We start from the raw sequence: 11081 nt of genomic DNA, 5'->3' as shown, positions 1-11081 counted from the left end.
GTGGCCTGAATGCCAGTATGTAAACCCGCAACAAACCTCTGCACTCTCTCCGCCTCAGTAGGGAGTATCATAAGTGCATGGCGAGATAACTCAGAGAACCTCGCCTCATAATCGATCACTGACATTGACCCTGCTGGAGCTGCTCAAACTGAACCGTAACTCTTCCCTCTGAGATGGTAGAATATACTTGTCCAGGAAGATACGGGTGAACCTGTCCCAAGTCATGGGAGGAGAATCTACTGGTCTGCCAAGAATATAAGACTTCCACCATCTACGGGCCCTACCCTCTAGCTGAAAAGTAGCAAAGTCAACCCCATGAGACTCCAATATCCTCATGTTGTACAGTCTATCCTTGCACTGATCAATGAAATCTTGGGGATCCTCATGTCGCTCACCCCCAAAGACAGGAGGATGTAGTCTAGTCCATCTATCCAATAGTTTCTGCAGATCAAAGGTTGCAGCTGGCCTGGGCTCAGGTGTAGCTGCTACCACTGGCTGGGCTCCACCCACAGGTAGTGCACCCGAGGTCTGATATACAGCAGATGCCTGCCCTTGAGCTTGTGCGGTAGGGGTCTGTGCTCCCCGCCCGCCTGAGATGTGGCTGGATCTGCCGGAAATAAACCGGCCTGAGTCATAGTGTCCATGAACCACAGCATACGACCCATAATATCCTGAAATCCTGGTGCATACGTGAAATCCACCGGAGTTGGCTCTACCACAGGCACCTCACCATGTTCCTCAATAATGGGATTCTCTACTAGACCTACTGGCGACATAACTGAAATAGTCCTGGGACGTCCTCGCCCCCTACCACGGGCTGGAACCCTCCCTCGGCCTCTAGCCACTGGGGGAGTAGCTCTTCCCTGGTCTGGAACCTCATTAGAGCGCGTTCTCACCATCTGTGAGAGAATAAGAGAAAGATAGTTTCCTACATCAATTGCACGATGGAATATGAAGAAAGGTAATTTCCTAACACCCTATAGCCTCTCGAAGATAAGTACAGACGTCTCCGGACCGATCTGCAAGACTCTATTAGGTCTGCTCATAACTTGTGAGACCTACGTGAACCTATTGCTCTGATACCATGTTGTCACGACCCAATTTCACCTAAAGGTCGTGATGGCGCCCAACACTACAGCTAGGCAAGCCAACTATTAAGTTAAACATATATAAATTATTTTTAGAATAATTTTCTAAGTAATTTTATTATTTTACTAGCAATATTAAAGAAAATAGAAAAACATACTGATTAATTTAAATTCAAGAAATAATACAAATCCAAATTCTACCGGTGTGTGTGCCAAGATCAGGTGTCACAAGTGTATGAGCATTTAGTAGATTATACAAAATTTTCAAGTACTGTCTGAAATAAAATAGACAGGATAAAGTCTCCAGGAAGAGGCATTCGTTGCTGCAGAATAACTCAGAAGGGCAACTCACCACTAAGCCTTTGGTTATCATGGGTGCACGCCGATAGGTCCAACTATAGCACCTGTCTCAGGTCCTGCACAAAAAGTACAGCAAGTGTAGTATGAGTACGTAAACAACGTGTACCCAGTAAGTATCAAGCCTAATCTCGAAGAGGTAGAGACGAGATGGTCGACTTTGACACTCACTAAGGGTCAACAATAATAAATAGAATAAAATAGAATTATTTAAATCATCATGATTCACAGAGTTAACAATAATTTTATTCAATTAGGAGAAATAATTAAAATCCTTCAAATGCAAGAATTTTCAATCTATTAATTAAATCCACAAGCTTCAATTAAAATAGCAAGGTATCATGTAATTATTATCATTATTAGGCACGATTTTTGCCGAGGTCGTACGGCCCGTTCCAGAATATCATGTACACTGCCGAGGGACGTGCGCCGCGATCCATAGATGCATCTATCCTACCGAGGCGTTCGGCCCGCTCCACAAGAAAGGAGGACATTTTCTTATGTACCTCCGGAAGGAGAGTATATTTATTATAAGATCAATTCAAGAGGATGAACAATTTATTTTAACAATTAATTAATTTAAACATAAAATTAAGCATATGAGATTTTCATCTTTTAATATTTTTCCCTAACAATTCACAGTATATATATATATATATATTTTTAATATTTTTCCCTAACAATTCACAACATATATATCAAATAATTTTAATTAAACAAAGAATACAATTTATACAAGTAATTCATGATTTGAGTCCTAAACTACCCGGACTTTTAGCATAAATAGTATCTACGCACGGACTCTCATCACCTCGTGCGTACGTAGCCCCCACAATTAGCAACAATTATTAATTTAATCACCTATGAGGTAATTTCTCCCTCACAAGATTATACAAGAGACTTACCTCGACTTGCTCCAATTTAATCCACTAGAAGACCTTTTCCACGATTATCCAACTCTGTCTGGCTCGAATCTAGCCAAATTAATTCGATACAATCACTAAAAATTATAGCAATCAATTCCATAAAAAAATACTATATTTTTTCAATAAAAATCCGAAATTAATTCAAAGATCGTCTATGGGGCCCATGTCTCGGAATCCCGCCAAAGTTACGAAATATGAACGCTCACTCAACCACGAGTCTACCCATACCAAAATTACTAAATTTCGATAACAATTCGTCCCTCGAATCCTCAAATTTATCCAAGAGGGTTTTCAAACTTTTCCAACTTAATTCACCAATTAAATGATAAAAAACAGTGATGGATTCGGGTAATTTAACCAGTATTGAGTTAAGAACACTTACCCCATTATTTTCTCTGAACATCTCCCAAATGTCGCCTCAATCCAAGCTCCAAATCGATAAAAATGGAAAAATGGGACGTAGTCTCATTTTCAGAACCTAAACTCTGTGCCCAGTGATTTCTTCTACGCGATCGCGAACTTCCTCACGCGATCGCGTAGCACAAATTTTACTGCCTAGAAAATAACTCTACGCGATCGCAAAGAATGCCACGCGATCGCAATGCATAAGGTTCCAACTCTACGCGATCGCATCCCTCTTCACGCGATCGCATAGAGAAAATGTGTGGTCCAACTTCGTCTCCAGTTTCCCCTATGCGATAGCAAACAACTCCATGCGATCGCGATGCACAGACTGGCCCAACCTACGCGATCGCGGATTCGCCCACGTGATCGCATAGAATAAATTTTTCTGTTGCCCAATTAAGCCTACGCGATCGCAACCCCATTCACGTGATCGCGTAGAACAAAGTCGCCTCTGCCCAAATTACTCCACGCGATCTCAGACGGACTTACGCGATCGCGTATAAGGAAATCAGAAGAAAATTCCAGCAGCTATCAGCAATCTCCCATAAGCCAAAAATAATCTATTAGCCGTCCGAAACTCACCCGAGCCCCTCGGGACCTCAACCAATTATACCAACAAGTCCCAAAACATCACAAGAACTTAGTCGAACTCTCAAATCACACCAAACAATGCTAAAACCACGAATCATCCTCCAATTCAAGCTTAATGAAACTTAAGATTTCTAACTTCTACATTCGGTACCAAAACCTATCAAATCAAGTCCGATTGATCTCAAATATTGCACACAAGTCATAAATGACATACGAAGCTATGAAAATTTTTGGAACTGGATTCCGACACCGTTATCAAATAGTCAACTCCCCGGTCAAACTTCCAAACTTAAAGTCTTGTTTTAGCCATTTCAAGCCTAATTTAACTACGGACTTCCAAATAAAATTCCGAATACGCTCCTAATTCCAAAATCACCATACGGAGCTATTGGAACTGTCAAATCCCGATTCCGGGGTCATTTTCTCAAAATCTTGACCGAAGTCAAACTTAGTATTCTAAGGCCAACTTAAGGAACCAAATGTTCCGATTTCAACCCGAACACTCCCAAATCCCGAACCAACCATCCCCGCAAACCATAAATCAATAAAAGCACATACGGAGAGTTTTATTTAGGGGAACAGGTTTCTAAAAGTTAAAATGACCGGTTGGGTCATTACATATGAACTATGTTAGGATACTTGCACAAGCATACACGTAGTTAAGCACTCTTATCGGATAAGAGGTATTCTTGATATTATTGAGTATAGATGCACACCCTTGCTTATTTGCCTTCTATATGAGAATGGCTCTATTGGGCACGCGAGTCGTCAATGCGGTTATGAGGTATAATGAAGGCACAAGATGCCAAGTGTTAGGGTTCAGGTATTGAGGCCCGTGAGTTGTGATTTTTCCGAGGTTCGGTACCTCATGGAGTTTATTGACAAAAATCCGGTATGAAAGCTGTCGTATTGTTGAGTTGCTACTTGTCCTTTCTTTATTTATGATTATCGGACTTAGGCTGTGTTTCCGTTCATTCTTCTATGTCATTATTATGGTGTTCCGCTGATAGTTGTTGTTTTTCCTTCCTTATTACCCTTACCGTATTAATTCAATTCGCGTAGTCCTTATGTAGATATCATACTTTGTTATTTCTATACTTATACTTGTTCAGGTTATTTAGTCCAGTAGGTGTCTTGACTGTACCTCATCACTACTCCACTGAGGTTATATTTGATACTTGTTGGGTACCGTCGTGGTGTACTCATACTGTACTTCTGCACATTTTTGTGCAGATCCAGGCATTTTTGAAGTCAATTGATCATTAGCTAGCTGTGCAGATTGTTGTTGTGGATACTCAAGGTAAACCTGCTGATGCATTTGCAGGCTTCAGAGTCACCTTCAGATTTGTATTCACACTGTTTACTTTATTTCAAACAGTTGTATTTAGAAAATTGTAACAAACTATGTAGAACTTATGACTTGTACTACCGATTTTGGAAATTATAAATTTTATAAAGATTTCTATTTCAAATGTAGTTAGATTTTATTTATTGTTGTTGTTATTCAGTAAATGTTAGGCTTACCTAATCCCTAAGACTAGGTGCCATCACGATACCCAATGGTGGGAAATTAGGTCGTGACACCGACCCAATGTACTCAATAAGTAACAGGACTAACCTTGGGTTGAAAGCAGTGACAAGCTCAGAAGGATACAGTCAGAACCAATATAATGACAACATAGGTAAGATAATGACAATGACAGTAAATAACTCAGAGAAACTTCCATATTCAGCTCGTTCATGGTACAAAAATTTAGACATGCTTTCAAGTTCACAATTTAAGGCCAACATTGATAATAACATGTCAAATATAGCTAACATAAGGAATGGTACATCTCTATGCCTACATGTCAAATATGCATGTCAAATGTAAGGCATCATAATGATACTCCCAGGTACTCACGCTCAGAGTACTTAATCTATCTATCTCAATGCCCACCCATCACACACACAATCACTCAGCACTGTACAGGTGCCTGGTATCAATGCCCCTCACCAAAGCACATGTATATATCATTGTTCTTGCGCTCACTGCGGGTGTGTCAGACTCCGGAGGGGCGGATCCTACCCAAGCATTGATATAAAGCCTATAAGGCCTGCTGTGGCGTACAGCCTGATCCACAATAACACTCACAATCCGGCTCTCAGACCCACCTCAGTCATCAATCTCTCAAGTTTCAAGGGCTCACAAATCTCGTACCACTCAGCCCAAATAATGATAACACATGACGTAATAGTAAATGATAACAAAGACTGAGATATGATATGCAAATGGAGAATCATGACTGAGTATATAATTGCAGTTAAAGCATATAACTCAAAACAACAGAAATAATGTCAGTGAGTCTCAACAGAATAAGCACATAGCCTAAACATGATTTTTAATATGAATCACCGTTCAATTACTCTAACAAGTAAGGTTTCCACAGATAGGACAAGACTTGATAACAACACAATACAAAAGAATCAACTGGATCATGATTATCACGGTGTATGCCCACACACCCATCACCTAGCATGTACGTCACCCCAACACAAACCATATAATACGATTTCCAGGGATTTATACCCTCAGTTCCAAGTTTAGAAGTGTTACTTAACTCAAAGTGTGCAACTCAATGCTCCAACAAACCTTTACCTCGCGAATCGACTTCTGAACGACTCAAATCTAGTCACAAATAATTTAATATAATCAATACAAGCTATAGGAATAGATTACATACGATAAATCTAAGATCTTTAACCAAATTCAAAAAGTCAACCCCGGGCCTACGCCTCGAAAACCGATAAAATTTACATAACCCGAACAATCATTCAAATACGAGTCTGATCATACCAAAATCATCTAATTCCAACCACAAATCGACCCTCAAATCTCCAAATCTTACTCTCCAATACATATACCAAAAATCCCTCAAATTTTACCTCAAACACAGATAATCTAGGTGTAAAAATCAATGGCTATTCAATATTTATGGACAAAAGTGATCATAAGTCGCTTACCTCTTGAATTATAGTGAAATCTCTCTCAAAAATCACCCATAGCCGAAGGTCTAATATGAGAAAAATGCCAAACCCTTTGACAATTTTGTTCTGTCCAGCAAAACCGCACATGTGGTCCAATTCCTCGCTAATGCGGAACCGCTTTTGCGGTCACACGTCCGCATCTATGGAAATCACTTAACTCCTGTCCAAGTGCACCTGGGGGACCACTTCTGCGTTCCTGCCCTCGCTCCTGCGCTTCTGCACCTACGGAGAAGCACCGCTTCTGCGATTCCAGCCTCACCTGACCAATTTCCGCTTCTACTTGGAAAATTCCTCGCACCTGTGTGATTTCCCAATTCCACCCAGAACCTCTTCTGCGAGCCCTTGGCCGCTTTTGCGGTCTCGCACCTGCAGCCAAAACCGCGCAGGTGCGATCACACCAGAAGCTTTAAGCTTCGAAAATCCTTAAGTCCAAAACTCAATCCGATTTCGATCTGAATCAAACTCGAGACCCCCGAGACCCCATCCAAATATACCAACACATCCTAACATGATACGAACTTAGTCGAAGCCTCAAATCACATCAAACAATATTAAAATCACGAATCGCACCTCAATTCAAGCCTAATGAAACTAATAAACTTTCAACTTCTAAAATCAATGCCAAATCATATCAAACCAACTCCGATTGACCTCATATTTTGCACACAAGTCATAAATGATACAACAAACCTATTCCAATCCTCGCAACCAAAATCCGAGCTCGTATTAACAAAGTCAACTCTAGGTCAAACTTCTCAACCTTCCAAACCTTCAACTTTTCAACTTTCGTCAATTCAAGCCAAAACGACCTATGGACCTCTAAATCAATATCCGGACATATTTCTAAGTCCAAAATTACCTTACGAAGCTATCGTAACTATCAAAAACCTCATTTTGGAGTCGTCTAAACAAAATTCAAACTCCGGTCAACTCTTTCAACTTAAACTTCCTACCTTGGGACTAAGTGTCCCAATTCACTCCAAAATATCCCAAAATCAAACCAATCACTCCGGCAAGTCACATAACCACAAATGAACATAAAAAAGTGATAAATGGGGGAACAAAGCTACAATACTCAAAACGACCAGCTGGATCGTTACATAATATGAACTATTTTGGCAATACAATATCACGCAATTTATGACGTAGAGATGCAAATAGCACACGAGGCATAAATTTTGGCAATGCGAAAATTATCGCGATGCAATATCACGGTGCAATGTCGCGTTTTTGTTATTAGTAATAGATGGAGAGATGCAAATAGCAGTGGAGGTGTACGCCCTGGCAATGCAATATTGTCCATAGATCGTGAATTTGATTGAATAAAGTGATATATTTATACATAATATATAAGTAGTAGTTGAAGATATTAATATAATAAGATGTTGATCTAGCTTGTGCATAATACATAAAAGCTGGTTTACTAGAGAAAGTATATCATCAAAGTTTAAGATCTTAGGCAAGTTAATTAAGACTCTTGAACATTGTGAGTATTGTATAAACTAATGTTACTTGTGTTAAAACTAAAAGTTAGCACGGCGAGATCCTCTTGGCAGAATGTCCCATTTTTTATGATCTTAGCAAAATATCCCTTTTTTATTTGAACGCCATAGTTTAATTTTTAATGCTTGATTTCTAGTAATGCCATGGTTTTTTAGTAACCAACTTGATACCATGACTTTTCATGAAAATTCTAGTTCAAACATTGCCTTATTTTCCTACTACATACTAGAATACTTAGTAGGTTTAAGATGCATATTAATCATCTAATCCACATCACTATTTTTCAGTTGACAGAATTGTACTTTATCTTCTACAGGAAAATTATAGAACTTTATTCTGTCCTCTATAAGACCATATCGAAGTATGGTCAAAATTTTGCCATTTCGCCCAGTTTATACAGTGACCTAAACGTCAACTGAAACATTTAGAACGTCAGATATGAAGGAAGTTTTGGTAAATGCTTTACCTTGGAAAACTATTTTTGGATAATGTTTCATCGTTTTAGTTGGATATAAAAATGTGTCTATCGTAAACCAACAGAGGTGTCTATATATTACACGATATATTGCCAAATGTTCTATATTTTAATTTTTGTTATTGGCTTAGTTTTAATTAGTTATATGCTACAGTTTTTTATTTCAAATGAATCAAGAAATTAAAATGTCTGCTCTGTGAATCTAGGAAGGTTAAACTTATTAATAAAGTTAAACCTTTTAGATCCAGCAGGTAAGCACACCATGAGGTGACTCACTGTATAAGAGCATCTTGTCACTTTGCGCAAAAGATGGCCGCTCTGCCCATTCATATTTTGCAAGCGGATGGAAGATTTTGCACATAATAAAGTCTATAAATAGAAACCCACATAGTCAAATAATGTTTTCTACTTTTACTAGAAATGGTAGATACCCAAAATCAGAATAGAGATTGAAAAGTGCAGTAAAATATGCTTCCAAAGTTCTAGAAAAGTTGTCTTCTTTAACAACTGTACTGATGTGGGGTCAGACACTCTATACTCTATAGACGAAGGCTTAGATGGAAGTAAACATTTATCATATTGTTTTTTATCTTTGCTGAGATTTAAATCTTGATTTCTCATAATTTTCATTTAATTTATTAACAAATAAATTACACTCTTAGATGAGAAAAAGTAAACCTGGGTCATGGGAGGAAAAAAATATCTGATTTTACGACTCAAAAATATTTATGAAAATGACTTACACTTGTGAGAGATTTGAACCGGCAAAGAAAACGTTGAACTGAAATTGAAACTATTCCATAAAAGGAAAAGCAATGAGAAAATAAAAAGAGACCAAAAGGAGGAAACAATGAAAAGATGTTGTATCTATTAGGGTTTCTTGTTACCTTTTATAGAGTGTTCCAAGTAGATGGAATATGCTACTTATATCCATAATGTTTAGGGCAACGGGAAAGGGACTCCTCGTAGAGATAAAACTTTAGGTACAAGTTGATTACATCCTATAGCAAAGGTATATACCATATTTATTATAAATTAAAAATATTTTAAAATATTATTTTTTATAGCTACCTTTTATATTTGATAGCAAAATATGTATTTATGGTATATACGATCATTGAAGCAATACGCTATTTATGTTTCCTATCTCTTTCTTTCGGTTAACACATGATTCTCTCTATAAAAAAAGTCTTCTTTCTCTCCCTCTTTCTTCTCTCTCTCTTCGAGCAACATATCTGCTTCTAATCGTGAATTCTCTGGTCGAATCCTCTAGGGTTACTGCAATTGAATATTTGGAGGTGTGGATGAGAAGGAAGACAACGCTCGCTCGCTGTAACTAGATCAAGTAGATGGAATCTTCTCGTTTATAAACCGCTTCATGAAAGTGATTTCAAGATAGACGGTGCCTTCACCTTTTAACAAAGAGGCATAATGTTGAGCAATCGACTAATTGCAATACAGTCAACACAAGGAGTCTTTTGATATGCGCTCTGTCTATCTATGATGACATTTGGAGATCTTGTAGAATGGATTACTAGAATATAGGTTAAACGAGTGAATTCAACTTTCATGATCAGAGAAATCCTGGTGAATTTTTAAGGTGTCGGAATAATCCGAGTAGAGCATGGGTATTGTAATATGAACGACGGATACTGTATTCTGTGCGGATCCGACGAACTTTCTTCTCTTCTTAGCCGGAAAACGCCATCTCCAACGAACTTTCTTCTCTTCTTTGCTATTTAGTCATATACAATGATACAAATACATAGTATTCTGTACAAATTCTATCATACACATTGTATTTTTGTATAAATATATTTTTTTGCCTGTATTTATGTATTTCGAAGGTCTGTATTTTTTTAATACAACTGAATACACATGTATTCAGGTATATTGTATATATACTATGCATGAATACAGGATATAAACATTAAAATACACTGAATACAAATATTAAAATATAAAATACACTGAATACAAATATTAAAATAGAACAGAATATAAATAGTGAATACATTTAATTTTAAAATACGTTAAAATACACTGAATACAAATAGAAATACAGTGAATACAACCAATGAAATATACTGAATACAATAGTAACAATATGTATAGGAATAACTAAAATACTATTAATATAAATACATTTGAATACACTGAATATAAAATAGCGAATACAATAAATACAAACATTGAATCTAATGAATGCAACAGTAAAAAAATAATATTGAAACATATTAAATACAACAGTTATATACAACTGAAAAATTATTCTAATTAATTGGGTTGATAATGAGGCATGTTAGAATTGATTTTGTTGAGTTATATTAAGAGTGTATCACACTAATTGATATTATTTATGTTATTAGACAGCTGGACAGACCTATTTTTAAGGTGATTGTCGTTATTATTTTCATGAACACATAGCGTGAATACATGCGCGTACAGCTGGACTGCTCTGATTTTTAGGCGCTTTTTGTTATTGTATTCATGAATACAACAGCACGAATACATCGAATACACTACCGTAACAACTGAAAAGTAGCTATAGGAAGTAATTATGTATATGGTAGCTATAGAAAGTTAATAGCCACTAAACAATAGTGGTTTCTAAAAATTTCTCGGCACAAATTGATACGGTATGCATGAATACAGGATATAAACATTGAAATACACTGAATACAAATATTAAAATAGAACAGAATATAA

The sequence above is a fragment of the Nicotiana tomentosiformis genome, chromosome 6 (genome assembly GCF_000390325.3).
Source record: "Nicotiana tomentosiformis chromosome 6, ASM39032v3, whole genome shotgun sequence".
In the NCBI taxonomy this organism is placed as follows: Eukaryota; Viridiplantae; Streptophyta; class Magnoliopsida; order Solanales; family Solanaceae; genus Nicotiana; species Nicotiana tomentosiformis.
This window is presented reverse-complemented; position numbering follows the sequence as displayed.